At 40.8% G+C, this 25,456-nt stretch overlaps 1 protein-coding gene, 1 long non-coding RNA gene and 1 pseudogene across 2 annotated transcripts in view; all 3 read left to right on the forward strand.

Moving 5' to 3' along the window:
* The window catches only part of LOC145468489 (uncharacterized), an 88,445-nt gene that overhangs the window by 29,832 nt on the left and 33,157 nt on the right, over nt 1–25,456 (forward strand). The window lies entirely within an intron of this gene.
* LOC145468481 (U6 snRNA-associated Sm-like protein LSm4) overlaps nt 190–25,456 on the forward strand; it is a 102,534-nt gene continuing 77,267 nt past the window's right edge. The window contains exons 1-4 of the mRNA XM_081452230.1: nt 190–347; nt 1,908–1,992; nt 9,016–9,078; nt 11,154–11,211. The gene's annotated coding sequence lies outside the window, so the exon portion shown is untranslated. The remainder of the gene's footprint in view (nt 348–1,907; nt 1,993–9,015; nt 9,079–11,153; nt 11,212–25,456) is intronic.
* Nucleotides 226–24,409, forward strand: LOC145468743 (uncharacterized; annotated as a pseudogene).

A 25,456-nucleotide genomic window follows, 5' to 3' on the forward strand; every position in this document is an offset into this window, starting at 1 on the left:
CAGCTTCCATTAGTGACGTGAAAATGCTGCTGCTTGTCTGAAAAATTGGGTAACCTTGTAGAGTTAGCCCCTTTTCGTTTTCTGCCCTTTTGAATCGTGCCAAGGCCCCGCCGGCTAAGAAAGACAGGCTGCCCAGCGAGAGCCCTGGCCACACTTTTAGTTTTTCGTTCCTTCTTTTAATTTGCACGAGGTATAGTGCTCGGAACTTCTTTCAAACTTTGCGTAATGCCGTGTCTACATTACAAAAAGTCTCTCCCAAACGTGTTCCAGACACCGGTTGAACTTCATTCAAGTGCCAGAAACGGCAAGCGACCCCAAGATGGAAGTGTCGTCTTTGACCATCCTCGGTACGTTCACGGTAATTTAAGCCTATGTTTATGCTACTTTTGAGTACTCTAACGGTTGAAGAGATGTTACATGCCTTGAGACATTTATTTAGCCAAAAATAAATCGATATCTCGGAATTATAGCTCGGTAAATCGAATGTTAGGCCGGAGTGTTTGATGGCGACCAGTTTTTCTTCACTAGCTAGTCCCGGAACTAAGGTTCCATAAAAACCATATATTAAGTTCTTAAAGGTGAAATTGTTCGCCTTGGATTTCATAAGATCATCGCTGGTGGTAAATACATGTAAGTTCACGTTGAGTGGAAAATTTAGAAGCTAAGCTTATCTAGATAACAGTTTGTTTTTATGGTTCTTTCTTTTTAGCAATAGTGCACCTGAATCAGTGTGAAACCCCAGGGTAGGGGGCCGGGCATACCCAGGGGGATTTGACATTTTAGCCTATTTTGACATCAAATTCTTTACCCAGGGGAAAAACACTGATGTCAAATACCCCTTGCCTTCTCCTTTGACAAATTCTTTGTATCCACTCACTGCCACAGCCTTTGTTTTCCGTCTAGTTATATCCCACGCTTTGTGAAGAGACACTTCTCCGAAAAGCAAGTGCCTTTTAAAGCTGCTTAGTCCAACATGGATTAGTATTCTAAAATGAACGGGCAATGAAGACACGTGCGCACAAAGCAACTTTGAAAATGATGTAGCAATTCCAAGGAACTCTGGGTAATGTTTTCAAGATGGCGTGACTAGGTTCCAAACTCTTGCATGATCTTGCCAAACTTTCCCACTCTTTAACTATTCCCCACCCACGGGAAAGGAAGTACAGGGAAATCCCCTGGGGATGCCTGACCCCCGTACCCTAGGGCTTAACATTGATTGGTGCATAACAGCATAAGTCAATTACAACATGCAATATGCAATGGCGACATATCTGCATTTTGACAGTCAGGTGTCTCTTTAGGTAACAGAAAATGATGGGAAATGTCTTGTACATGTAAATCCAAGTAATGGAGAACCCTCACTTTTTTCTCTAGATGGTCAAACCAGTCATGCAAAATCATCCATGCTGCAAGTCAATTTGTGCAGGGTCCAGCCTTTAGTAAAACTCCTGCAGCTGCATGTTTCCAATGTGTTGGGGCACTTGTTACCAGACTCTCATTCCAGATCCCTTTCATATCAGGTTGTTAAAGTGTCCTTTCTGCTACTCGTCCATGCTCAGTAAAGGCAACAGACCAAAATATACTAATCCCCACCCCATAGGGCAAAGCAAAGACTAAAATGCACTAATCCCCCACCCCACCATCATTGTACACAATAGTATTTTTCCTCCTTCCAGTCCTCCAGGAAAGTATTTTTATACCTGTTTTTTTCCTGTTTTGAAATTTCTCTCCCCTCCTCTCCCAACAATAATATGGAGCACCCCTTACTGGTTACATTTGATCTGTTTACAAGTAATAATATATTTTCTTGTGTGATTGTTTGAACATATTTGTGCGCATGAGGTTACTATTGTAATTGAAAAAGTAGACAGTAAATCACTTATCAAAATGTCTGTATTACTTATCAGGCAAAATATGAAGCACATGGATGTGATGTCATTGAAGCACTGAGAGAATAATGGTTGACGTCAGATACAGCTGCAAGTATTAAAGGTAATTTCATGCAGTAAATGCAGTTTAACGGAGTTAACAACAAAGAGCGCTTGTGTTCCCCTGATAGTCAGTGGTGTCAACACATATGTGTATATGTTGGAATTCCATGTGCTCATGGATCATAGTATGGCGTATGTACAGGAGGCATTTTCTGGCGTTTTTTGTAGTGTGGCAGCTCGTTGCCCTGGCAGTTCCCTAGGAAAATCAACATTATAGGTTCTTTGTGTGTTTGCATAGCTTCTTCAGCTTGTTTTTCTTCTTGTCTTAATGAATCAGTTTTCGGGGTGGTCAACTTTAGATTATAGTGCTGCTGCCATGTTGGATTCTTCGGCGACTTCCTCCGTGGGTTCTTCAGTGGCAAGTTCCATGGTTTCTTTGGTTCTGGTAACCATGTCTCCGTCCTTTGTGCTGACCGCTCAGGATCTTTCTCAAGCTTTCTCTCGAGCGCTTGGCAACTCACTGCCTCAAATTCTAGTGGCCATCCAAAACCAAACAAGTCAGCTCATGGCATCAAATGTCACTGCATCGGGAAGCGTGCTGTTGAGCACCTGTTTGTTAATTCTTCACCAGGATTTGTTGCTGGGCTCTCTGCAGGTACATGTAACATCGTTGCACCTTCGTTCCTTTCCACCTACTGTATGTTAGGTAATTCTTCCCTTTCGCATCCATCGTTGTTTGGCTCCCACGGTGCCTCGAGCAGAGTGCTTCCCGCCACCAGCCAGTTCTTCTCTCCAGCGTTTTCCACACCCACCTTGGCTCACTCAGTCACTTCTTTTTTGCACAAGCCTTTTGTTGTCAGCCGGGGATATTCACCCATCTCAGAGAAGCTGGTTACAAAAATAAAGGCGGGGCAATTCATCGATCTACAGACCTGCTACCTGAAAACGTCAAGGCCCAGGATTCTGAGCCCCAAATGTACCTGGATGGGAAACTGCTCGTGTCTTTCAAGAAGAGGGTACGAGAGGTTACAGATATTGTAACCTGGGTGAAAGCCTTTAACTACGGTGTATAAATTATGTGGATCTTTTGTTGCACTCACCCATCTAGATGGCAACATGATCCAGTACAAGCTCCTGATTTTGCAGACCACTCGCCAGTTCTTCGGCAAAGTATGGCTCCACTATGACAGCCTTTCGGAAAACAAAGCTGCGTCAAGTCTGGCCGACTGGTCCCGTATGTACAGTGATCTGTACAATTTTCATACCCGCTTACCTCAACAACAACAGTACCAGCTACCTACCCCTTCATCCTTGCCTTCTAGATCGGTTCCCTCTTCATCTATTTTCTGCAGATCCTGAAATAATGGCACCTGTGCTTGGCCCTATGGTCAGTGTAGTTACTGTCGTGGCTGTGAGAAGTATGAAGGAGAGCATTCCAGTGTTAACTGCCCCTTTCAGGCCTCAACGTTGCATGCTCAGCCCTCATGGTCCCCTACCCCTCCACGGAGCAAACGCCAGCAGTGTTTAGACCGTGACCAGGACACCCACCTCTTCAGTGAACAATAGTGTACAGTTATGTCATTCATTTTCAACTTCACATAGTTTGTTTCCCGTTCCTGTTAATGTTGTTGTGTCTTCTCCACAAACTGCGCAAACAAGCAGCCGGCCCCAGGGAGTCCCTCTTTCCAGTACGTGCTTGGTTGCCAGTACCTTTCAGCAAGATTTGGTCCTTCCTTCTAGGGCTACCCTCATTGATGCTCAAAAACTTTGGTGTGAACTTCGTTTTCATGCCATCAAGTTAAAGTGGATTATGTGATTACAGGTCTTATGAGTGGTTTTCGTCGTGGTTTTGACCCCTCGGTGGTGTCCTTAAAGTCCGCAGTCCATAATATGCCACCAGCATCCCTTCAGCCATGAGTGATCAATCAGTACCTACTTTGAGAGCTCAAGAGAGGTCGTGTAGCAGGCCCCTTCCTTATCTCGCCAATTCGAAACCTCCACTTTAGTCACTTGGAGTGATCCCTAAGAAACATCAACCTGGAAAGTGATAGCTTATTTTAGATCTATCTGGTCCATTGGGTCATAGCGTCAACAATGGCATTTTAAAAGAACCTTCTTCCGTACAGTACATGATGGTAGATGATGTTATTAGTGGGATCATGTCCCTCAGCCAAGGTACACTTCTGGCCAAATTTGATGTTGAAAGTGCTTATCGAAACATTCCAGTCCATCCAGAGAACCGCTATTTGCTTGGCATGAAATGGCAGGGTATTTACTTCATCGATATGGCTCTTCCATTTGGGCTATGTTCAGCACCCTTCATTTTTTTGTCTGTTGCAGATTTGCTAGAGTGGATCCTCAGACATAATTATATCTTGAATTTCCTCCTGCACTATCTTGACGACTTCTATACATTGGGTCCTCCCAACTCTCCTGCCTGCCAGAACAACCTTGATACATGCCTCCGGCTCTTTAAGGACTGGCGTATTCCTCTTCACCCGGATAAACTGGAGGGACCCTCTACCTGCTTAACTGTGCTCGGTATTGAGTTGGATTCCCACGCCCTCCAGGCTCGTCTTCCGCGTGACAAGTTTGAGTGCATTGCTGCCCTACTAGAATCTTGGTCTGCCAAACGGCATCGTACAAGGAAGCAGTTGGAATCTCTCATTGGCACCCTCCATCACACATGCAAAGTTATTCCTCAGGGACGTACTTTTATATGGCGTATGATTAATTTACTGTTGGCATTCTGGTGAGACAACCATCCCATTGGGCTTAACCAAGACTTCCACTTACTGTAGACCTTTCTTGGTCGTGTGAACTTTTCATCTCTTGGGACGGACTTAGTTTTCTACTCTCCCCCACATGGGCACCTTTACCTGATTTCTCAGTGTCATCTGGCACAGCTGAAGCTCTTGACTACGGTGCAATTTCTGGCCATGAATGGTTTGAATGGTCCATTGCTCAACAACCTTTGTCAATAGCCTATGAGGAACTTTTCCCTGAAGTTGTGGCAGCTATGCTATGGGGCCACAGATGAGCCACAAAACGGGTGGTGTTCTGTTCGGATAATATGGCGGTAGTCAGCGTTCTACGTTCAGGCACCTCAAAGGATCCAAACATGATGGTACTTCTTCGCTGCTTATCGCTCGTAGCAGCCCGTAATGCTTTTGCCTTTACCGCATCTTATACACCTGGGTGGGACAATTGTATTGCTGATGCCTTATCTCGTTTTGACTTCCAGCATTTCCATCATCTAACTCCACAAGCAGCTCACATGGCTACACCAATACCGCCGTCTCTGCTGGCGCAGCTTCTCATGAACTGACTGGAATGTGCCAATTCTACTTGGCTAATGGCCTTTCCTCTTCAACTTGTCAAGTTTGTGGCTTAGCTCAACGCCAGTTCCTAGAATTCTGTAGTCAGGACATTCCCTCTGATCTTGGTCACTCTCTCCCACCTGCCAGTGAACAAACTTTGATGCACTTGTGTGCCCACTTAGCAGATCGCCTTCATCATTCTTCCATTAAGGTTTGTCTATCGGCAGTTCACTCCTTACACATTGACTTTGGCTATCCAGACCCACTCTCCAATTGTCTTCAACTTCAGCATCTTTTAAGAGGGATCAAATGACTTCAGGTTTCAAAACTCCCTCAACGCCAGCCTGTGACTGCAGACCTTATGTGTGTTTTACACCTGTCCAGTCCTTGGATTTATCTAACCCGGACAATGTCATGCTGTGGGTGAACTGTTGCCTTGGCTTCTTCAGGTTCCTTCGAGCTGGGGAATTCACAAAGAATAGTTCTTTTGACCCCTCTGTAGACTTGACTCCAGCCGATCTTCAAGTCAATTTCTCAAAGCTTTAGAGTGTTCATTAAGTGTGCTAAGACTGATCATTTTTGGCATGTCTGTTTCATTTTCCTTGGCCGTGGCTCTGCACCTCTCTGTCCTGTCCCTGTGTTGACAAGCTACCGTCCTCTTCATGGACCAGGTGTTGAGCCTCTTTTGAGGGCCCTTCTGTCTTCGTTTCTGCAATCCACCTTACAGGCAGCTGGCATTCCTGAGAAGTTCTCAGGTCACAGCTTTAGAATCAGCACGGCAACTCCACCTGCCCAGAGAGGCGTTCTTGACCACCTCATTAAGTCCATGGGTCGCTGGTCGAGTGAAACTTATATTTTGTACGTGCGCACACCCATGGGCACCATCTTTTCTATGCAGTATTGTGCAAAATGATGAGAGCGTAATTCGATGAAATTCGCGAATTTTGGGGCTTTTCAACGAAAAATGGTGAAGTTTTTTCACCTCAAAAGTTTGCAGAAAATTCAAGGAATTTTCCCGCTGCCCATTGTTTTGGTCAACATGAATTTTCGAGCAGTAATTTGGGTCTACTGATAATTTGGCCCGATTTTTCGAGCAAAAATTCGCTCTCCTCGAATTTTCCTTCGAACTTTCTTGCAAAAATTCGCTCTGTTCCTTAAGTTTCCCATCGATTTCCAGTAGTAAGATGAATTAAGCCAGCGCAAAACAAGAACGTGCATGATAAAAACGTTAATATCGTGAGTGATAGCAATATCTCAAAGCCTTTTCTCACAAACTTACCTTGTTTATGTCCAGAGAAAGCTGATATCACTTTGTTTGTTACAGTCTTGAAGCTCGCAAGCTCAAATGGTCTGTTTGCCAACCTGTTTTCATTGAACAAGAAATGCTACTTGCGAAAGTACTTGCGATGCAGCCACAATTAATGAACCCAGGCTCTGCGCGACCTTGCGATATTACCACCGAAGGTTTGAAGCTATTATCGAACTATTCAGGCCAGTCTCTTACAGTGGGAGTACGGTATAAGCTTAAATAAGAGCATCTCATTTCGGCTCAGTTCGCGTAAGAATCCTTTGGCTCGTTGCAGCCGTCTCTGTACTTTTCCTTCCTTAATCCTGTTTCTTTGCACTTCCAACATGCTCAAGCACGGTCACATGTCTCCATCTCTTATTTACGAGTGTGAAATAAAAGAGGGATTGTCGCGAATAATATACTATCCATCATGGCAGGCGGACAAGAACGTGGCGAACATGATAACAGCTGAGGGGACTGGGCACGTGGAGACCTGGCACTAGATAAACATGTCTGCTTCTCCATTGATCACTGAATTTGATGTCAATTTGGATGAATTTTGAGATGAAGTACATGTAGGCCTTCAAAAAGACCTTATTAAGAATTTTACTTTTGTCTGAGTTTACCCGGACTAGCGGTCCAACTTTTGTACCTGCCTTGATGGCACAGTGACGTGGCAAAGCTTAAGTTAGCAAGTTCGTGTCATTGAAAATGATCAAAGGATTCAAATTCTCTACGTTCTTCGCCATGAAAGACGGATTAATACATTGACAACAGCGAATTTTATAGAGGAGTAAAGCGTCAACGTGATCGTGATTGTTCACAAGAGAACGATACATTGATGGCTCAATGCTGGTCAGCACACTGCACTGCGATATTTCGCATACTGCAACTGGAATTATCCCTCTGGTAAGGAATTGCTGTTCTGGTCTTGAAAATGCCGCGAATTTTTGTCCTTTGTTTTAAAGAAATAACCCTCAAGATATTGCGAAAAGACGCTTGAATTTTCGGGCGAACTTTCAAAGAAAGTTCACAGAGGAGACAAAGAACAAAATTCGCGTATTTCGCTCTCATTACTTTTGCACAATACTGTAGCTGGTAGAATATCCTAACAGGTATGATACTTACCTTAACTAATTGCGTTCAGTAGCCGGGTGCCTCTGAACTTGGGCGTTGTTTCGTGGGGCTATGGCTTTGCTTCCACCATGAGCCCCATTCTCTCTGAGCTGGCCGTTGCTTTTCTTGGAGGTCCTTCGGCATGGCATGGGGGCTCATGGCCAGGTTGCCAGGATTTGCCAGCCATGGAAGCAGTCTTCATCTAGGAGCTGGCTGCCAATAGTGGAAGCTCCTGGATGTCTCAGGCACCCAACCTCCATTTTAGCGATGCAGTTGTTAAATGCAGTTAAATGCAATTTAGCGGAGTTAACAACAAAGAGCGTTTGTGTTCCCCTGGTAGTCGGCGGTGTCGATACATATGCACATGTGTCGGAATTCCATGTGCTCGTGGATCGTAGCGTGGCATACATACAGGAGGCATGTCTGGCGCTTTTTTTTGTGTGGCAGCTCATCTCCCAGGCAGTTCCCCTCCCTCCCCTTTCCCTCCCTCTTTCCACTGTTTCAACAGTGTGATGGATGCCTGTTTCTCTTACTGTGTGGGGGCTCATGGCTGGGTTGCCAGGATTTGCCAGCCATGGGAGCGGTCTTGATATAGGAGCTGACTGCCAATAGTGGAAGCTGCTGGATATCTCAGGCACCCAACCTCCATTTTAGTGATGCAGTTGTTAATGGTGTATATATAAGGAACTACCTAAATCAAGAGGTTAATTACCTGGAGAAAGCAACTTTGCAGTATTCATAGACTGTTCACAGTCCCCTATTTTTCTGTGAGATCGTAGATGTTGATCTTTGAGTTTGCTGGGCTGCCATCTTGGTCTCTTGATGTGAGTGAAACTGGGGAGAGTTCAAAATGCCCGTGGGTAGGGGTGATGGAATTAATAGCGTGGGGGTGAACTGGCGGAAAAAATCCCTATTAATTTTTTCCGCCCGCCGTGCCCTTCACCACCCCTACCCACAGGCATTTTGTACTCTCCCCAGTTTTGCTTGCATCAAGAGACCAAGATGGCAGCCTCTCGAACTCAACAATTGACGTCTACGATCTCACAGAAAATTGGGGGACTCTGAACAGTCTACAGTATTCATGTTGCAGTGTTTTTATACATTGTTTCTATCATAATGGTTATTTTTGGATTATTTTCTTAAGTCCTAGAAATCTTAAATACAGTTCTTAGTGGCAAAATATGAACTGTAGAAAGTTGCTATTTAATATGCATTGCTGGAAAAGTTTCTGTTGAAACAAATTAATTTTTTTTTTAATTATTTGTTGAAATCAATTTTCAATGTTGCATGTAATAACTTCCACTCAAACGTAAACAACAACTGATAAGTCTCTCACTGAAACAGTTTCATTTATTATTAGGGAAACAAGAAGCAAGCAACAACACAGTAAGATCAATGGAGGACTCAGATACAGTTAGATCAGGTCAGTTTGTATTTCTGGTATCTGTAATGTTGTTTGCAAGGGCCTACACTTGTACATATTAAGTTTTATTATATGGAGAAGAGTGTTTTACTGGGAACTAAACCACTCGTAGATTCCATACGCCACTTCATCTGGGACCCGAGTGGCGTATTTTCCGTATGTCACCTTTGTGAGTGTCGTATCGTTCAATGACGTCACGATTCCCGCCTTTTGCTTTTGTTGAATTGGTTTCTCCGTATAATAAAAAGAACATTACACGTTGGCTCGAAGATATGAATTTTATGTTCTTGTGGCAAGAACAATATCTCACGAGTGAGGGAAGCTCACTCATGAGATATTGTTCTTGCCACTCGAACATAAAATTCATATGTTCTCGCCACCGTGTAATATCCTCTATATCTTATTAGTTCTAATTCCATTGGTTAAATTTACAATGCTTATATGTAAGTATACTTACTAGCAGTAAGAAATTGTGAGAAATGCAACTTGTATAAAAATATTTAATAGATAACAACAAGAAGAAAAAATGGAAAATCTTTTTTGATATAATCCCCCAAAAATATGGCTGTCAAAACTCTTTTTCCTACAACCTCAACGTTAGAGTCACCTTATCAACAATAACAAGGTGAGATGCCTTTTTAAAAGAACTATTAGGAATCTGGGCAGAAGTTAACTTTGAACATGATTTCAATAACATTGAAAGATCGCTTTCTGGATCAACAACTTTGACATACATTGTACACTGTAACTCCCTAATAAAGATAGCCAACAAGACAGTTTTTTAAAAAAATTGGTTCACTTAGGGAATAACTCGGGTGACACATGTTTTAGGACCGGACAATAACTTTCTCGTTAAATGATTTCCACTGTAAGTATGAAGTAGACCCTCACCCTCTCAGCTTCTACGGATTAATATCGGCTGTAAAGTGACTAAGTCTCTTCAGACTGATTCTAATTTTCAAGATTTACAGAACACCGACCATGAATATGAGCCACTTACAACAAGAATTTTACAAGTCAAAAAAGCAACTACATGTACATTAATATATAAAAAAACTGATTAGTAACAAGAGTTTAACCCCAGAGTCAAGTTAAAAGAAGTGGCTAGAGGATTGTGACCTACCAATGAATGAGAACATAAATTGGACTGCTGCCTACATCTATCTTTTAGCTAAAAAATGCACAAAGAGCACTAAGCTGATGGAGTTTCAGTTGAAATTCTTACATAGACGTGTGCCAGCCAATAACTTCTTATTTAGAATAGGTCTACAGGGCGATGAAAATTGCAGTTTTTGTCACACCTCCTCTGAGTCAATTATTCATCTTTTTTGGTCACGCCACCAAACCTCTCACTTTTGGAATAAACTTACTGAATGGCTGAAACACTTAAACTTTAATACTTCCTAGAGATTATGCTTGGACAAATATTACTACTTTGGGTCTGAGGCCAGATATCTCTCAATTTGTGCTTCTTATCAATTACCGGTACTGCTTTCTCTTAGCACGATATCACATATGGCTTGCTAAAACAAAAGATGATCATCCGAATCTTATGCATTTCATATGCATACTAAAATCACAGTATGAAATAGAAACAAAATGTGGAGACACAAAGAAATGGAAACCTGTCACAGGATGTATAAGGATTTAATTAATATTTTAGATTATATTTTTTATGCCTATCTGTATTTATCTCCTACCCATTAGGCTATTTCTAATCTCCTCTCATGTGCATAACTCATTTTACCTATAATGTACCACATACCTTTGGTCTATTTTTGATGTGTCTACAAAACAACCTCAAGCTGTTAAAAATGTTAATTATCTATTTTTCTCCTTTTTTTTCTTTACCCCTTGTCATCTCTGTATTTGTTAGTAGTGTAAGTTGTGTAGATATTGTAATTTAAATAGTGTAAATAATTAGAGCAATATAATGTAAATAGAGCTAGTGTTGTAATTAGTCTAACTAGTGTACGTGTACTGTTCGTAATTGTATTGTAAGCATTGTATTCCCTTGTGTTACTGCAAATAAAAAAAAATAAAAAAAACTCGTACTAACATGTATCTCTTATCAGGGCAAACAAGAAACAATGACAAAAATATCAGTGGAGGAAAATACATCAAACACGGCAGGTCAGTCAATGTTTTTCTTTATATGTCATGGACTAGTGTATCACTATTATTTTAGTCACCTGGAGGAACAGGTACACAGTGTACATGGGTGTACACATCCCATAATAGGATGAAATTCAACCTTGAGAATTATCCAGCAGATTGTAGTTTTTGACAGGATTGATGCTAAGTTCAATGATAGTTGTTGATGTCAAGATTATTTTGCGAACATCCATGCTCTTTTTTTTTTTTTTTTTTGATTGCACAAAAAGAGTGCTTTGGTTTTTTTCCCCCAAGGATTTGTTCTTCTCCTTGTAACAACAAGTAATTAAAGCTGTTGATCTTGTCAATTGTCAAAAAAGTTCTAGTTTCTTTGTAAGTATTGACCTTCATAACCTAAACATAGCCTGCATAGCAAGTGTTTCTAAGCCAGACCATGGAAAAATTGATGAAGCATAGGGTGGTGGGGTGAGGGAGGGAATGCTAATACCCACAAACCCCATGATTCTGAAAAACGCCCACTGAATTCAGTCAGTCCAGGCATTTTTGTTTTGTTATTTATTATAATGAGGATGCATTTTAAACAGGTTTTAAAACAGGTCTTTATATATGCGACCGTTAAACCCTCTCTTTGTTAAGCTCGAAATATTAATTTTCCTTACTAGTCACAAACTCCCTCTCGTGCTAGTTCTGAGAATTTTACTGTCCACCAAATGTACTCAAAACTAGCAGTTAGTGAACAAATAAGACTTGCTACAGGTACATGTGGCTTTTTGCTCGCGTTATGAAGAAAGACCCATTGACAAGTGTTATTAGGAATTCAAGGATTAAAATCTGTTCTGCAATGTTTGATATAATTGAAGGGGTGCATGGAAAAAGGCCCTAAGTGACCCTTGATCTCATGTCAAATTCTCCTTTTCTGTACAAGGAAGTGAAAAGCAATTTGCTAGGAGAATTTTGCAGTCTATCAGATGTCACTTAGGGTCATTTTCTGTGCACCCCTTCAATTGTGAAGAGCATGCAGTGATTCTGAGTGATAGTGCTGAAAAACTTGTAAAACAAGATATGGACTATAAATGATCTCAAAAGCTGTGGATCAGTACATATACTTGTACAATACAATGGAGTGACATTCATTTTATGTCTGTGTTTCTCTTGGGCATACATTTCAATGACATTATGTCAGGCATCAGAAGGCGTGGTGGCCTCATGGTTAGTGCAATTGACTCCACGTGAAGCAGTCCGGGTGCGAGCCCCAGCCGGAAACATTGTGTTCTGTTCTTGTGAAAGGCACTTTACTCTCACAGTGCTGACAATGTTATGACGAAATTCATTGTCAATAACAGGACAGACGCATTAAAAACTGACATCAATTTGTTTTTTACGAGAACAAATTGTCAAATTGTCCACTCTCGGTCGTTGACGCATCGCATAAATTATAAATTCATGTGTCTATCCGCTTAATGACAATAAAAATTAGCCAATGAACGCACCAGAATTTCTGTAGTTATCGTAAAATAACCCACTGACTCCCGTGCCGCCTGTAACCGGCCATGACGAGCGTTGGCCTTTGTTTCACTTCTGACGTTATCACCTTTGACCAAAATTGGCATCACTTATACTCCTTAGTGAAATATTTTTTAACTCGAGAGGATGATCAAATGAGGGAGGGGAGGGTGGAGGGGGTTGATGAAGGCATGGCCCCTCATCTGATGGTTATTATAAGCTTCTCCCAGTTGCCATTTACAACCTGGTCCAAATGTTTCTGTTTCTGTCTTACAACTTAGCTAAAGACCGTAGGCATCGATTTTCATTTTGAGGAAAAACAAAATCTATTTATGAGCTGTGCATTAAATCAAACCAGCAAAAAGATTGGACAGGAAGCCGACCCCTCAGGCCCACTCTACACTACACCGGAGAAATTTGAAAACGCAGCTTTATTTCTACGGTTAGTCCTACCGTCCAAACTTATCCGTCACGAAAACGGAGCTTTTCGAAAACACTCTTCAAACCGGAGGAAAATGAAAACGACGCCTTCTCATCAGTTCGTGTGGACGGAAAACAATTCGAAAACGGAGCATTTTGAAAAACGATAGCGTCACGATAATCACGTGATTTTCCTGACCGAGTAAATCCAAATTGGCGGGTGATTGTTGAGTTTTTAAACTCCTCCGGCGTAGTGTTGGCGGAAAACATTTGCTGCGTTCTCAGAGTGAAACCTCCGTTATCAAATTCCTCCGGTGTATAGTATGGACGGAGCGTTAACATAGGTTTGCCAAAAGACCGTAATACTTTGAGGACATTGTCCATCGTCTCTGAAAGTTTACTTACATTGGTCAGCTAGAAAGGTTCGTATTACTGAGGCAACAAGGGATCATATTCATGACTGGTTTTTAGGATGGGCCTATAACCTTGGAAAAACAAAAAGAAGAAAGAAAACTCTGCAATTTAACTGGATGTATGAAAGGAGCTATGTCACGGTTTGCGCATTTTCAAAAGTTTAGCCTAAGTTTTTCAAGTTCGTCTGTTGTATAATCCGTGTCAATCTTCTCCATCCTTAGCCATCCTTGTTTCGTTATGGTTTATTATTGTCTCTTCAGTCTTTTTCTATCTTTGTAAATTATTATTCTCAGGTTTTCTTAAATTTAAAGTTAATTTTGCATGAGGCCAAAATAGCTGACACAAAATGTATTTTCCGCTGGTATGTAAGCAATTCTTTCCAGGAGTTTCAGTGGCACCTTTTGATTGGCTATTGTATACCATATATTCACTAACACGAGGTGCTTCTTTCTCTCTCGCGCGCTCCAGTTGCCGACGTGTTTGCCCTCGTTTTACTCGCTGTAATGTCCGACTCGGAACTAACGTTGAGAGAAGGAAAGAGGAAGAAACACCAGAGAATCCTAAACCTCAAAGTTCAGAGCTGATGGACGAAGTATTTTCCTTACTCAAGGGATACCTTAACGCACAACTCGAAGCCCAGGGAAAGCTGATAGAAGATCAGTCGAAAATAGAGAGGTCCGCTTCAGAATTTAAATTCAAGGGTAATAGAAAGCAGTTTGAGGTGAACGCCAAACTAGAAAACCTTCTTTCCTGAATAAAGGCCAGTGCTGACGACCCCGCTCAAGTACATAATTTGTCTTAGGAAACACAACAAATCATTCAAAAGAGGCAGAAGATAATAAAGATTGCTGATCGCAGCAAAGACCGCTGGCTAGTGGTTCAAGAATATGAATCGGATGACATCGTCTCAAACTCCGAAGACGAAATCGCCTCAGGAAGGCGAAGAATGTTGCGGACAAAAAGAGGAAGGATTCCGACAAGTCTAAGCCGGGCCCTTCTACGCGCATTAAGTCTGACGGTGATAATCAGCTTTTTAGCGGTAATATTTTTTCCTTTCTCTGTTTTATTTTGTTATTTCTCACTGATGAGGTTGGAATGCCTGAGGATCCAACCATCAAACAGTGTTGGTTGTTTTGAATGTATTGCATGTAAGAGGAAAGTAATTTACGTTAGTTTGAGCAGAGCGAATTAGAACGTAAATACCGTGACTGAGTTCCTTTAACCCTTAAAACTGACAGAAAAAGAACCTAATGTCTGGATTGGAACAAGAGGGCAGAGGGGCTACAACAGTCCCACAGAATTAGGGGCTTAAAGTTATTTTCAGCGAGAAACAGTCAGGGCAGAAGATAGAAGATCCCACCCGTCGCTTGCAAGGGTAATTGCTGTCGAGCCTTAGCGAGACAGCAGCCTATTCTTGCCAATAGCGGGAAAAATTCAAAATTTTTGTCGGATGTAAGATTGCAAGCATGCGCAGTCGATTGTTTTTTATTATCCAGACTATCGAAGATCATTGTCTATCAAGTGGACTGGGTACTAGCGAGGGTTCAAGTGGCGGCCATATTGCTACAACTTGCACCTTGCACTGTGTCATTGTCGTTTTTTCTTTTTTGAATAATATTTGGGCAGCTTTCCGTCGCGAGTTGTTAGTTTAGTTTTCAAGGGGAGTTATTTTTCATTTCTAAATTGCTCTGTCGCGCAGTTTATTGTTACTTTCCTCCCTTTCTTCGGAATTTAACTCAGGGTTCCTATGGAAAACCTGGAAAGTCATGGAATTTTTATATAATTTCATTTTCAGGAATGGAAAGTCCTGACATTGAAGTTTGGGTCATGGAAAGTCGTGGAAAAGCAATAAACTTACTGAGAATGAACAGGCTAAAAATATCAAAAGCTTGAAAAACAGCAGACAAGTCAGGAAACCAGATAATTCCAGTAAAACAATTAACACTAGCATGCATTTAGTGCGTCATAATGTGGGAAAATACCTTAAATAATAGACTGTTTTGACAATACTTTGGGAAAACTCGGAAAGATCATGGAAAAGGTCAAGGAAAGTTCTCCACCATACACATTTTGGATTTATAACATTTTTTCACGTCAACAAGAATTTTCTAATCGTTGCTGTATTTGATAATGTCTTTGGAAATATTCTTTCTTGATGAATGAGTTAGAGGTAAAGTTTATACTATTTTCTCTCCTACTCCTGGAACCTCGTAAGCACATGCAAGTTTGAATTCTGATCTTATACACAAACACAATTCACAGGATGTGTGTTCACTCAGTTTTCATCAACCTATACTACATCGAAACTAATTTTCTTTCATACACAAGTACGGAGATAAGATATAAGCCCCATTTACATGCGTTAAAACAACACGGCACGGCACATAATTGGCAACATGCTGCCCATTTTCGGGCACGGCACTCCAAATTCTCGTTTAAACGTAAGGGTTCCAAATGAAATGTGGCACCAGTGCCTAAAATTGTTGGGGTGCAGAGTCTACCTCTTGGAGGCACGGGTAATCGATGCGCCGTGCAGAGATTTACGTTCGTTTAAATGCTCACCCGTGAGGTTCCAGGTCTTTTTGTCATAAATCTATCCCTGGCGCATGCTTAACTCTCACAAAAAAAGGCAGGAGAAGAGATGCAAACACGTTCCTGTTCGGCAAAAAAACACCAGTAAAAAGGGTGGAATGAGCTGGCCCAACAAGGCCACACGCTTAGCATTAGCAGCTCGGCGTATTATGTATGGTCTCTCGCCTCGTTATTTTATTTTCTATCTCGTTCAAAATAAATTGAAATGTTTCTCTAGTAGTCCGGAAATTTTCAACAAGTACCAATCTCATAACGCACAGGACGGGCCTGTTTTTTTTTTTTTTTTTTTTTTTTTGAATTCAAAGTTCAGAGGAATAAATTAAAACTGTAAGCAATATAAATCTCAGCTCGAGTCCAATTCTGTAGACTACTTTTCAATTATGTTAGGTTCTTGAAAAAAGTAAATAAATAACTGTAGCGTCGGCGGTACTTAAAACGGTCGTGAGATTATGGATATCTTGAAGTTGATAATTAACACTTAATGACTGGTCCCGAGGGGAACAGTGAATTTTGTTCCCCGAGAATCTCCGTGTTCCCCTCAACTTCGTCTCGGGAAACATTAAAATTCTCGGAAAGTTCACGGCTGATAGCTGAGAAATCGCCGAAAATTTAACTGAGAACCGACAGTTCCAGCAACCCTATTCAGCCCCCTCTCATTGTAATCGGTCAAAACAGAACATAGGAAAGTCATACGAACACGTGATGACGTAAACTCATTCGGGGAAATCCCTTTGTTCTTGTTTATCACCTAATCACCAAAAACGAAACGTGACTTCCTCATTAAATTAAAACAGGGGAATCCCTCCGTTCTTGTTTATTAGCTAATCACCAAAAACGAAACGTAAGTTGCTCAGTTAACCAATATCAGGGGAATCCCTTATTTAAGAAGGTATTTATCACCTATATCACATGATAACCTATTTATCACTTATATCACATGATAACTCACAGGTTTAATTGTCATCGCCATGAATATTGCTAACAGCGCTCACGGTGAAAAGAGGATAACTGTGAAACCCTATCGCCAATTCCAAAATAATAAGGAAAGCTAAATGACTGACCAACTCTTGTGACATTGCAAACAACTTCTGAGAATAACGTGACACATCTGAGTCAGCTTGGAAATATTTCAGTTTTCAGAAGAAGAAGAAGAAGAAGAAGAAGAAGAAGAAGAAGAAGAAGAAGAAGAAGAAGAAGAAGAAGAAGAAGAAGAAGAAGAAGAAGAAGAAGAAGAAGAAGAAGAAGAAGAAGAAGAAGAAGAAGAAGAAGAAGAAGAAGAAGAAGAAGAAGAAGAAGAAGAAGAAGAAGAAGAAGAAGAAGAAGAAGAAGAAGAAGAAGAAGAAGAAGAAGAAGAAGAAGAAGAAGAAGAAGAAGAAGAAGAAGAAGAAGAAGAAGAAGAAGAAGAAGAAGAAGAAGAAGAAGAAGAAGAAGAAGAAGAAGAAGAAGAAGAAGAAGAAGAAGAAGAAGAAGAAGAAGAAGAAGAAGAAGAAGAAGAAGAAGAAGAAGAAGAAGAAGAAGAAGAAGAAGAAGAAGAAGAAGAAGAAGAAGAAGAAGAAGAAGAAGAAGAAGAAGAAGAAGAAGAAGAAGAAGAAGAAGAAGAAGAAGAAGAAGAAGAAGAAGAAGAAGAAGAAGAAGAAGAAGAAGAAGAAGAAGAAGAAGAAGAAGAAGAAGAAGAAGAAGAAGAAGAAGAAGAAGAAGAAGAAGAAGAAGAAGAAGAAGAAGAAGAAGAAGAAGAAGTAGTATACAGATTGTTATAATATTAAGGAGCCGTTCAGCAAACACCTACAGCAACCCAGTAATGAAAGAAACAAAAGCTGTGCACGTAATAACAACATAGAACTTGGTAAAATTATTAACTATACTTTATAAAAGAACAAAGGGAAATTCAAGCCAAATTCAGGGTTGTTTGTAGAAAGTGAATCACGAGGGTCTCTTTCTTTCAATTTCTATTTAGAATTAAATGCTTTCTTTGCATTGTCAGCTGGAGCTAGATGTTAAAACTGATAGACGCACTGAATAGTCTTAGATATTGCGAGATTCTTAACAACAAAGTAAAATGTAAATACATTTATTATATGGCTACCTCCGTGAGCGGGCAAGATGAATCAAATCCTGCCCTGTGACTGGCTACCCGAGCGGGCAAGATGGAGCCATCTTGTCCGCTCGGGACTACCCGCCGAGTCCCGCAAGAAAAATTTTCCCGAGAGCCATATAATAAATCCTTTATTAACCAAGCTTGTTCGGTCAAGATGGCTTGATATTGGCCTCGGTCTTTTTTTTTTTTTTTTCCAGTTTATGGACCTCGACTCCGTTTCGGTTCATAAACACGCAAAAAGAGAACTTGGCCAATATCCAGCCATCTTGACCTCACACTTGGTCAATAACCCATACTTCTTACCCTGCACTCTCCTTGGCGTCTCAGTTGCTTAAGCTCCGGATTGCGTAGTAAGTGCAGCCTTGCATGTGTGTTTGGTCCTCCCGTCGTTATCAGATAAAAAAAAGTTGTCTGATGATCTAGGTGGTTGGGTGTGGTCACAGGGCGTAACTCGCGCCTTTAGGATTGGTTGCAAAGGCTGAGTGAGGAGTGGTAGGGGCGGGGGGGGGCCGGGAAAGTAGCAAGGCTAATTCACAGAGCTGGTCACCTGTCAATAGCTCAGGTAAAAAATCAAACTCAGCCAGCCATTAATCCCCGTAGAAAATATTTTAACGGGTTAGGGTAGGTCACCCATAATCTTAAGCCCAGGATCTTCCAAGGCCAGCGTCAAACATAGTGATCTTGGGAGAAGATTAGATCACCCTCTCCGAAGAACCTCCCCCTGGAAAACAGATTTTTAATGGAATGATTTGTTTGAAGGAAAGGTGCCGTTAATACTGAGTGGAACTCCCGTGTCGTTTCAGTCATCTCATTGCACAATTCCTTACCCGTCAGCAACACAGACGAAAGAAAGTTATTAAAATCTTACACATTGAGTCATGCATGTATGTACAGTATATACAGTGAACTGTCGCCTTGCGGACACCTCGCTATTGCTGACAAAATCCAGATCCCCGGCAAAAGCTATAGAGGCTTGACTGGAAATGACTCCCGTAAATTACGGCCTCTCGCCATTACGGAATTACGGACACTTTCGTCAGGCACCAAAATGACAATTTTATTGTTTTGACTCTCGATGAAGCGAACATCACCTACTTCTCATTTGACATAATTATATAAAATTACAGTCTGCGGTTCATTAATTGTCAAAAACCACTTCAAAAGACTTCTGGAATGTTTATCTTCATATCAATTCTTTTTTTATCGGCTGCGCTATAGTCCTTGCTTCACAGACATTGTCTATGTTATTTTCTGCATGTTAAGGGCACTTTTTATCTCACATCCCGCTTTTACGGACTCCCCCTATTACGGATACTAAACGAAGTCCCCGAGCGCGTCCGCTATAGCGAGAGTTGACTGTATCAAGGAAACAAACATGTACCTAAACTGCGTAATTGTAACTTAAATTGCGAATCAGAAAACTGAAACGCGAGGGGAAAATGAAACCTGCCTATCGTGTGGCAGTGAGAGATGCTATTAAAAGCCAAAAGAAGACTGTGCCAAAAGCCACAAAAATAAGTGATGGGACTGGATACTGACTAAAGAGAATCACAAATGCCAGAATAGCTACTAGTATAGCTAATAGTATGAATATATTACTTTGCTCTAAAACTTTGTCTTGCTGAAGGCAGAGGAAATCTGAAAAGAGATTCTTAACTGTCTAATGATACACATGCCTGGATGATAGACGTACTGTTGAGATGTCATTCCATTTTTAATCTTTTTCACTTATTTAAATTGCCAAATAATTGTAATGTGCGTTAGAAGTTCCAGTCGAAATAATAAACTCGTGTTCTAATCAGAGCAATGTAAAATCAATAATAATTTAGATTTCCGGATAAATTTCTCTTTTCAGAAATTACTATTAAACGTTAAACGGAGTTTAAACCGAAACTTGATCTAAAATATGTAACCAAATTTGTGCGATGAATTAATTCGAGCTTACATCCTGCTGTGTACTAACGGTGAGAAAAGAATTTTTTAAGTATATAAGTACTTCCAGATTTTGAAAAGCAAATAACAGAATAGATATTCATAAAAAATCTCTCGTTTTCAAAAATCCTTTATTTTAATCTCAGCAGATCAAGCAAGCAATCACTGCAAACATATATAGACATTCGTGAGCTCACTGTCTTTCCATGTAAAATAAATGTATAACTCTCCTCGCTGCAATCTTCTAATTGCGCTACGATTTCCTGAGTCAGACTGCAATAGTATACTAATAAATGTTTATATTAAAATCACAACAACAGCAGTTAGCAAATGGATAAACCGACATGGTTGCAAATTTTTGTCCACTTTTACTCTCTGTTTTGTTCTTACAGAAGTTCTTCAGTGACATGTACACCGTAGACGAAGTTGTGCAAGTCATCTCGATCGGCCTCATTGTTACAGGCTACGTTCTCAGCACTAATCGATTCCTAAAAGCAATCGAATTATGCAAGGAATGCTTGTTCATTCTGAAAGAAAGAGCAGGTATAAAAGACGAGAAACTCACCAAATCATTCTACATAAAGATATATTTTACAATGTGGAAAGCATGTAGTCTTATCAGCGATACCACAAACGCCATAGAATACGTAGAAAGCGTAATTAAGCTGAGCTTAGAACTAGCAGAAGTGTATTTCCGTGAAAGTAAATACGCACAAGCAAAAAATCTCTTAAAAAAAGCTCTGCTTATCAGTAAAGAAATTGAAGACAGAAGTGGAGAAGCTTCCTCTTACACAAACCTTGGAGCGATATATATATCAGTTGGCGAATATGAGAAGGCTAGAGAACTTCACGAGAAAGCACTTGTGATCCAGAAAGAAATTGGAGACAGAAGTGGAGAAGCTTCCTCTTACGGAAACCTTGGAGTGGTGTATGAATCAGTTGGCGAATATGAGAAGGCTAGAGAACTTTACGAGAAAGCACTTGTGATCCAGAAAGAAATTGGAGACAGAAGTGGAGAAGCTTCCTCTTACACAAACCTTGGAGTGGTGTATCGATCAGTTGGCGAATATGAGAAGGCTAGAGAACTTCACGAGAAAGCACTTGTGATCCAGAAAGAAATTGGAGACAGAAGTGGAGAAGCTTCCTCTTATGGAAACTTTGGATCGATATACATATCAGTTGGCGAATATGAGAAGGCTAGAGAACTTTACGAGAAAGCACTTGTGATCCAGAAAGAAATTGGAGACAGAAGTGGAGAAGCTTCCTCTTACACAAACCTTGGAGTGGTGTATCGATCAGTTGGCGAATATGAGAAGGCTAGAGAACTTCACGAGAAAGCACTTGTGATCCAGAAAGAAATTGGAGACAGAAGTGGAGAAGCTTCCTCTTACACAAACCTTGGAGTGGTGTATCGATCAGTTGGCGAATACGAGAAGGCTAGAGAACTTTACGAGAAAGCACTTGTGATCCAGAAAGAAATTGGAGACAGAAGTGGAGAAGCTTCCTCTTACACAAACCTTGGAGTGGTGTATCGATCAGTTGGCGAATATGAGAAGGCTAGAGAACTTTACGAGAAAGCACTTGTGATCCAGAAAGAAATTGGAGACAGAAGTGGAGAAGCTTCCTCTTACACAAAGCTTGGAGTGGTGTATCAATCAGTTGGCGAATATGAGAAGGCTTTAGAGCACTGGCAAAAATCGTTGGCTATTGGCAGAAATATTGGCAACATTAGAACTGTAGCTTGCTCTCTTCTGGACCTGGGAGCTAGATTTGGCTCTCTTGGAAAGTACCACAAGGCTAACGAATATAACCAGAAAGCACTTGTCATCTTTGCAGACATTGAAGACAGAGAAGGAGTGGCCGGCGTTTGCGTCAACCAAGGAGCTGTGGAGCAAGCTGTAGGTAACTTAATAAAAGCAAAAGAATATTTTGAAAGGCGCTTGCTATAAGCCAAAAACTTGGAAACAGGGAACTAGAAGCACGTAGTTATCTGAAGCTCGGAGGTTTTCTTTTCGCGAAGTCTGACTATGATAGTGCGGAAGAATATATCAAGAAGGCACTTGCATTAAGTGAGAAGACTGGAGCTGTTGAGACACTGTTCCAGTCTCTCATTAGGATGGCAAAGCTTAGAGAGAGACAAGGAAATATTCAGGAAGCAATCTCGTATTTACGTTCTGGTATTGAAAAATGCGAGGAAATGCGCAGCTCCCTCCGCGACAACGATCAACTTAAGATTTCTATCGCGGATCAAAATATCTTTTGCTACAGAAAGCTCAGTAACTTACTCTGCGAAACCGGGAATCCTACGGAAGCTCTGTATGTTTCAGAGCTTTCGAAGGCCAGGGCTTTGGCAGATTTAATGTCTGCTCAGTACTCTTTGGACAACCAAATCCCAGCTGACTCTGGAGCATGGTCTGATCTTGAAGGCATGGTGGGAAAAGTGTTTAACCGCACTTGTCTGTACGTCTCATATTATTCTGACAAAATACATTTGTGGATTCTTAAAGCAAGCGGAACCACACATTTCCAGATGATAAAAGGAAATGACCTGTTAGTTCGGGAAGGATCAAGGGAGCGTTTGGAACAATTTTTTGATTTCGGAAGTTTTGGCATTTTACCAGAGGAGATCCGCGAAGACCAATCCTTACACGGTTTTCTACCAGAATCGAAAACATGGAATGAAGACAGCCATGAAGGTTGGCGAATCGGAGAGGAACGTAGAGCTGACCAAGGACCTAAAATGAACCTTCCTATCTGTTACAAACTAATCATCGCTCCTGTGGCGCGCTTCCTTGAGGGCCCTGAAATCATCATTGTTCCTGATCGCGCTTTATACCAAATTCCACTTGCCGCCTTAACTGATGAAAGCGGAAAGTACCTATCTGAGACTTTCAGGATCCGTATTGCTCCTTCTCTAACAACTCTCAAGCTCATTAATGAAAGTCCAGCGGACTACCACTGTCAGACGGGTGCTTTGATAGTGGGAAATCCTGATGTTGGTGAGGTGCATTTCAAAGGAAAACTCACAAAGATTTCTCGACTGCAATGTGCAGAAAACGAAGCGAGGATGGTAGCAAAAAAGCTAGGAGTTGAGCCTTTGTTAGGACGGCAAGCAACAAAGCAGGCAGTACTTGAAGCGATGAATTCAGTGGCTTTGATTCATATCGGCGCACACGGTGATGCTGAAAGAGGAGCAATTGCCCTTGCACCATCTTTTCGTGTTCCTAACGGAATACCTCAAGAAGGACTCTACTTATTGACAATGTCTGACATTTCAAAGATTCGACTGCGAGCTAAACTGGTAGTCCTTAGCTGTTGCCACAGCGCTCGTGGGCAGACAAAGGCCGAGGGAGCTGTTGGAATTGCCCGAGCATTCTTAGGATCTGGCGCACGCTCAGTGCTGGTATCACTGTGGGCCCTGGATGACAAAGCAACAGACCAATTAATGACTCATTTCTACGATCACCTTGTCGCTGGGGAAAGTGCTGGTAAATCTCTACACGAGGCCATGAAGTGGATGAGAAGTAACGGGTATGACGTGAAACAGTGGGCACCTTTTATACTGATTGGAGATGACGTGACATTTGATTTTGTAGAGAAAGGTAAGATTCAATGAAAACATGCATAAGTGCTTTCTAATTTTTAATAAACGGCTTTTGGCATTTACTTACAGTTTTCCTGAGATGTCATCGATCAAGCTGTATGTATTTTCGAAAGTGTGTTTAGGTTTCTATATCTATTTTTTTAAGTGTTTGTCGTTTGATCTTGTGCGGCTCACGTATTGTTTGTTTTTTATGACTGATAACTAGCTCTGTCCATCATGAGAGTGTAAACCATGAAATTACCTACAGTGTAATACAACGCAATCAACAGGCCACAGCCATTTATCATGTTATAACGAATTCGGAGGGAAATTTTAGAGAACGAGAAATCTAGGAAAGTAAGAGCAACAAGCGAGTGCCTCACATATTTCGTGAGTGTTTTAACATACCGTAATGTTTTATGACGATATAATTCAAGGCTTCAGATTATTTACTTCGGCCAGATAGTAAAACACGGTTGTCTTGTTTTGAGCATAAAATATAATACTAAGTTAATCAGAGCGCGCGCAACCCCGATTTTTTTTTTTTTTAAATTTAAGGAAATAAATTTAGATGGTTACTATTTTTTGTTGTTGTTTCTTTATTTACTCTGTCACGTGTTGGCAAGAATGACCAGGACGGCAGCGAGTGGTCGCATGAGAAGAAAAATATGGCATGACCTCAACGGACAGTTTTACTGCTAGTACCAACCTGTATATAAATTAAACTGACATTTAACTTTTGATGTTTTTTTTTCTAAAAGGACGCATCGGGAGAGATATGCGCAACAAAACTTTCGAGTTTTATTTCATATATATTCACCTTTTTTAGGATGAACCGTTGCGTCTCTCGCAAGTTAAGTATACAATGGTTTTTGTAGAACAGTTGGTTACAAGTTATTCTACAGCAGTCTACCTGCAGGTGCGTGTTAGACTCAAATAACTGCTTAAACCTCAAGAATTGAGCAAGCTTAATACTTTTAGTATAGCTTTGAGTATAGGAATGAAAGATGATGATTTAAATTGTTTGGATCTTCGCTGCGAGGAAAAATAAGCAGTCTAACTAAGGCTTAACTGATACACCTAGTGTTTTACCAGCGAAATTCGTTGTTCAATTTGTAAATAATGTACCTGATGAAAAAACATTGAGCGTAACACTTTGTAGCAATTGTTAAGATAAGTTGAAGAAAGCAGGATTTTAAAGTACAGTAAATTAGCGTCAGAAATAACATGCATCTTCTTATTTGCGGCTATTATACTTCTGAACATCTTAGTTTTGTTAGTATTTTCATAAATCAGACCATTTTTAGAAGACAAAAGAGCTTTACGATTTGAAATTTGCCAATCCGTTGTGAATCGATTGAGTAACGTAGAAAATGAAAAGAGTATAAAAAGTAGACTGAATTTTTGTCGAACACAAAGGCCAATAACATCTACAGTTAGCTTTGTTAATAATGAAACGAAAAACGCTGACCTGTTGATTGAATGTTTGTAAGGTAAATAAAAGTTTAAAGAAGAGTGACATCAGAAATTGTTCGCGTGACATTCATCACATTTATCGTGAACATTGTGCTTTGCCAAACAAGAACGGGTCTATTGGTTTTTTTTTTCAATTTTTAATGTAGAGGAATAAATTAAAACATAAATCTCAGCTGGACTCCGTTTCTGCAGGCTTCTTCTCAGCTATATTAGGCCCAGGGGTGGGAGGGGGGAAGAAACTCCCATAT

Source organism: Orbicella franksi, chromosome 14 (assembly GCF_964199315.1).
Source record: "Orbicella franksi chromosome 14, jaOrbFran1.1, whole genome shotgun sequence".
In the NCBI taxonomy this organism is placed as follows: Eukaryota; Metazoa; Cnidaria; class Anthozoa; order Scleractinia; family Merulinidae; genus Orbicella; species Orbicella franksi.